Here is a 6,199-nt window from a genome sequence, read left to right as displayed (position 1 = left end):
CTTTTATGAGATGTATCGATACATCCTTGACATGTATTAATGCATGGGTTGCAGGGACACATTTTCATCTCGAAATTAATACTTCTAACAACTCCAAATAATCCTAAATGGGTCATAAAAGTCTAAAAAATAATTCCTTGATATAAATACTAATCAAAGACACAAAAAGATATAAGAGATGAACATCCAAGCATAGAAATCAAGAGAGAAGCTTTCATTTTTTGATTCTTCATTTTCTCATTTACATATCTCTCAAGTGCTTATGTAATATATTTTATCATTCTTTGAGAGAGCTATCACTTATAAACACACATCTTTGAGAGGTCTTAATTGTTTACGCGCTTCTCTTTGTATTAAAAAACTTACTAAAGGTTTTTAAGGCATAAAAACTTAAGGGGATTGTAAATGGTTTCTAGAAGTTAGAGGATTTTAGTTAAGCTATAAAAACTAGGGGAAGGTTCTATCTTAACCTTGTGAAAAAGATAGGGGTTGTAAAGGTTATGCCTTTTTCCTTGAAATGTAACAATTCAAGTATAATAAATTGGAAAATCCTTGGTTGAGGTATACCAAGGTAGTGGAGGTAGGCAATTACAATTGAACTATTATAAATTAAAGTGCCCAAGTTATTCTCCCTTGTTCTTTTATTTCAAAATAGTTTGTAGAGAATTTAAAATACCAATTCAACCCCTCTTAGTATTTTAAGGCCTAGCAAACATTAAACCCTAACCTATAACATACGAATATAAATCAATTTGTCATAAATATATATAATTTTACAACTATTAAAGTTGTCATTCCTTCAAAAATAAGCACCAATGAGTAGATGTTGTAAGGTAAAACCTAAAAACAACAATGATTTTACCCAAGTATATATCTTGGCTCATCAAGATTATGAAATGTTGGGTTTCTAGGTTGTATATGTTAGGATCTAATGTCCTTAGTGCAGTTTTTCGTCGTATATACTTATAACTTTTTGAACAAATTTAGTTTAATAAATTTTATCATTTAGATAAATTTAGCATGGCTTTTGCACACAAAACAAAATAAGCAAATATCAACTCACTAATTACTTAATGTTTGACCAATAAGGTAGGATAATCCATGTGATAGATGCTAAAAGTAACATGTTTTAATCTCATCCTTAATGCGAATTTGGGTGATTATTCGATGTTAATTGTGAATTTTATGCTCCTAATCTTTTAAATTATTATTTGTGTACTTAGAAGAGCATTTTGAAGCAAAAGGAAAGAAAAACGAGAAAAAATTGAAAAATCAGAACGACTTGCAGGAGCCACATAGGCTAGACCATTCCACACAGTCGTGTGAGTCACACGAGCTGCCACACAACCATGTAGATGGTCGTGTTGATTTAGTAAATTGCACTCCAAACAGTGGAAAAAAACAAAATTTTAAGGGTTTTTCGGGAATTCTAACACCTATATGTGATAAAAATAAGAATATTGGAGTGAGCAATCATAGAATACTCAAGAAAAAAACTCAAAAAACACCATTGAAGCAGATTTTGAAGTAGATTTCTGTTAAGATTGAAGACTCCCAGTTGATTTCTTAGGAAGCCATCATGAGTTTCTTTATTTCTTATGGTTATATTGTTTGTTGGATGTTTTATTTGCAAGTATGAACTAATTTTCTAAATACCTAGGGGAGATGAACCCTATGATGAATTGTATCATTTGAATTTTATTTTATGCAATAAAGACTTAGATTTTGTTCTCAATTATGTGTGCTTAATTCTTGGTTTTATATTTCGACACTATTGATCCATGTCTGATGTGCTTAAATCAGAGAAGGAATAAAACCTATTTAAGAGTAGATCTAGCGTAATTGAGTGGAGTTGCATGCAATCCTAGAAATAGGACGATATAAATCTACCGAATTAGAGTCAAATCTAATAGGGAATCCATAGATTGAGTTAATGTGATAATAGAGGTTTTAATTAGAAAGAAATTCCAATTAATCAACTTAAAGTTAGTTGCTATTATTCTTGAAGAGAGATATTAGCATAATTTAGGGATTTCTTCGGATCAAGATGCTAATTGAAGAAATTGCGTAATTTAGATTGATAGTGACAGATGGAATCTAGGTGAATTCTTTCTTAGGTATTGTTTCGCTTCTTTGTTGTTAATCATTTATTTTCCTGAATTGTTCTTTTTCGTGTTCGTAGTTAATTAATTTAGTTAATTTTAGTTTTAATCCATCACTCAAATTTATCGGTTCAATAATAGAAAGACAATAATTACTAGTACTTTTAGTCTTTGTGGGAATGATATATTTGCTCACCGTAACTATACTATTAATTGATAGGTGCACTTACCTTAGTTAAATTTTTAGTTGGTTTACAACGCATCAAGTTTTTGGCGTCGTTGCCGGGAACTAAAATATTAGGAAAACTTTATTTCTATTAATTTAACCATTTTTTATTTTTATTTTTATTTTAATATTTTTTGTTTTTAATTTAATTGTTTCATTTTAATTTTTATTTTTCTTCGTTCTTACAGGTTCTTTTGGTTTATGACTAGAGACAACCCGTTGGAATCGTTAATTTTTTACAATGAGATAGAAAAATAGCTTGCAAAAATCATAGAGAAATTAGAGAAATAATGCAAGGTCAATAGAGTTTCATAGACGACCAAAAGCAAAAGGACATTACTATGGAGATGGATGATAATCAAAATAATCAGTAGTCTTCTGCATGTTCTACTCCTCGTACTATGTTTGACTATGCTAAGCCGATTATAATTGGGGTTGAATTGAGTATCGCCAGACCGACTATTGCTATAAACAATTTTGAGCTTAAGCCGAACACAATTCAGCTGGTACAACAATATGTTCAGTATGATGGGTTGCAAGATGAAGATTTGAATACTCATTTGGCTAACTTTCTAGAGATTTGTGACACATTCAGGATTAATGGCATTACTAATGATGCCATACCTTACGGTTGTTCCCATTCTCTTTGAGGAGCAAGGCAAAACAGTGGTAGAATTCGCTTCCATGGGGTTCTATCACAACTTGGGATCAGATGACTGAGAAGTTTCTGTTGAAGTACTTGCCACCAGCTAAAATAGCTAAGTTGAGAACGACATATCTTCTTTTGCTCAAATTGAGTTGGAGACATTATATGATGCATGAGAGAGATTTAGGGATTTTCTTGAGAAGGTGTCCTCATCATGGGCTACATTTGTGGTTACAAGTTCAAACCTTTTAAAGTAGTTTGAATCCCTCGACTAGGCAACTAATTGATGCAACAACTGGTGGAACATTGAATAAGAAGACACCTAAGGCAGCTCAAGAGTTTATTTAGGAGATGGCATTGAATAACTATTAGTGGCAAGTCATGAGAACAAAACCGATTAAAGCAATAACTGGTGTTTTTACCATAGATGCAGTTGCTATGTTGGCAAGTCAGGTGGAAGCATTGAGTAAGAATATTGATGGTTTGAGTTACAATAACACAATGAATCTAGTAATGCAATGTGATGCAACTGGAGCAGGGATGATCAATCTAGAATGTTTACCCTTTAAGCATAGAGCATGAACAAGTCAACTTTATGGATAATAATTCTATACCTCAAAATAACCCCTATAGCAATAATTATAATCTAGGATGGATGAATCATCCAAATCTTTCTTGGGTTAGTCGAGGTAATCAAAGGTTACAACCCCCTCCGAGTTTTCAGCAGCCTTATTAGCAAGAAAAGAAACTGAACCTTGAGGATATGTTGGCTAAATTTATTTCGGTTTCCGAAACTCAATTTCAAAACACTTAGACAACTTTAGAAAATAAAAAAGCATCAGTTCAAGGGCTTGAAAATTAGATTGGATTGCTCACTAAACTAGTTTTGGAAAGTCAACAAGGTAGTTTACCTAGTAAGACTAAAAGTAACCCAAAGGAGCAAGTTCCACGCAATCACTATTCGAAACGTGGAAGGGTTAGTCAAGCCTAAAAAGAAACTAAATCTAGAAGTTGTTGAAAAAAATGATGGGGTTAAGGAAAGCAAGAAAGAGCGTAAGCTGGTTGTTAGAGAATACAAACCGCGAATTTCATATTTGGCAGCATTAAAGCAAGACCATATAAAAGAACAATATGGTAAATTTCTTGAGCCTTTAAAAAAAATTCATATTAACTTGCCTTTTATTGAAATTCTTTGGAGATGCCAAAATATGAAAAATTTTAAAGGAGTTGTTAGCAAATAAAAGGAAGTTAAATGACTTGTCAATTGTGGAGCACAATAAGGATTGCTTGGTCATTCTCCAAAATAAACTACCCAACAAGCTTAAATATCTAGAGAGTTTTAATATTCCTTATCTTATAGGTAGTTTAAAAGTTGAAAAAGCTTTAGCTGATTTAGAGGCTAGTATAAATGTTATGCCTTATAAAATGTTCAAACAATTTGGTCTTGGGAAACCAAAACCCACTAAGATGAATATTCAATTAGCTAATAGATCAGTTAGATATCCTAGGGGTATTATTAAAAATGAACTTGTTAAAGTCGATAAATTTATGTTCCCTACTGATTTTGTTATATTGGACATGGATGAGGATATTGAGGTACCCATAATCTTAGGTCGACCCTTTTTAGCCACTGCTAGAACTATTATTGATGTGGGTAATGGTGAAGTCATGCTAAGTGTAGGTGATGAAAATGTTACTATTTAAGCATGTGATTTTTTTAGAGTTCCAAGTAAGCGAGATGATACTCATTATTCTGTTAATGTTAGTAATCATGTGGCTCAACATTCTTTGCAGGAAATCACTAATGAATACGTGTTCAAACAACATCCGTTTCAAGGTGACAGAAACTAAGGGACAAGTGAAAAGAGAATAGTACAGCTCGATGAACTAGATGAATGACGAGCGAAGGCTGATGAGAAATCGAGAAAGCACAATGAAGTAACAAAACAATGCCATGATGTGCATGTAAAGAGGATGAACCAATTCAAAGTCAGGGATAAAATGTTGCTAGACAAGTTAGATCCACAAATGTTCCCTTTAGAGCTTAAGTCAAGAGGGTCAAACCCATTTGTGGTACAAAACATATTTCCATACGGAACCATTGAGGTAACATACCTTGATTACGACACATTCAAGGTAAACAATCTTCGTCTCAAACTTTATTTTGGTGGTAATACTGACAATGAGAGAGAGGAGCTTTAGCTCTAAGATTCGCCTTAACTGTTAGCTTGAAAAGGGAAGTTGAGCTTATACTCTAAATAAGCGATTCTCGGGAGGCAACCCGAATGTTTTTATTTTACTTATTCATTCATTTTAATTTCATGTTATTTTTAAAAAAATTGAAAAAAAAAAGAAAATAAAATATTTGAAAAAATTGGTCCACATGGTCTGGGGTGATCCACACGGCCTGGACACACGGGCGTGTTTTAGGCCGTGTAAACACTAGAGTTAATTTTTAAAATTCTTTTTTTGACCCACACGGTCTTAGTGGAGGCACATGGCTTAGCGCACGGGCATGTGATAGACAGTGTGGTCCACACAGACATGTGATAGACCCTGTGCTCCACACGACCTGACACATGAGCGTGGGAGAAACGAAAAAACACCTCACACATCCTGACACATGGTTGTGTAGGACATGGCCATGTCCTAGGCCGTATAGATATTAGGCTTATTTTTACCTATTTTTTATCACACACTGTAACACCCTTAACCTGTATTCATCACCAGAATAGGGTTTCGGAGCATTATCGAATAAACGCTACCTAAATTATTCATTTCAAAACATTTCAATAATCACAACATTATCCATCATTAAGCATGCATATTGTCCCTTATTCAAGCACCCGAGGCCTTAGAGTCACTTTAGAAACAGTTCGAGACTAAATTGGGAACATTTGAAAATTTGATGAAAAAGTTAGAAAAATTCAACTGCTGAGGTCACACACTCGTGTGGCCAGGCTATGTGCACCCAAAAGTATCTTAAAACTCAAGTTCACCATTTCCTACTTACTTCGGCACTAAGCATCTTAATTACCAATCGAAACACGATCAAACATGCGCAAAACATGCCAAAACAATCGTCCTAGTGCCTAACCAATGTACCCTCATTGGTACCGCAAGTTATACCATTAAAACATTTCATCCATTCATCCTTCAAATCAAAGTTTTAAAAATGCCAAAATCAACCATTTTAGCCTAGCTTATAACTACCTAAAACATCAA

At 33.5% G+C, this 6,199-nt stretch overlaps 1 non-coding gene across 1 annotated transcript; it reads right to left on the bottom strand.

The window, feature by feature from the left end:
• Positions 1 to 3,088: 3,088 nt before the first annotated feature.
• On the bottom strand, positions 3,089 to 3,195 carry LOC121208796 (small nucleolar RNA R71). The gene has a single exon (XR_005903920.1). It is a non-coding gene; the product is annotated as a small nucleolar RNA R71 (small nucleolar RNA).
• Between the last annotated feature and the right edge of the window lie 3,004 nt (positions 3,196 to 6,199).

This window comes from Gossypium hirsutum, chromosome A10 (genome assembly GCF_007990345.1).
Source record: "Gossypium hirsutum isolate 1008001.06 chromosome A10, Gossypium_hirsutum_v2.1, whole genome shotgun sequence".
Taxonomy (NCBI): domain Eukaryota; kingdom Viridiplantae; phylum Streptophyta; class Magnoliopsida; order Malvales; family Malvaceae; genus Gossypium; species Gossypium hirsutum.
The sequence above is the reverse complement of the archived record's forward strand: the minus strand, read 5'-3'. Positions and strand labels throughout refer to the sequence as shown.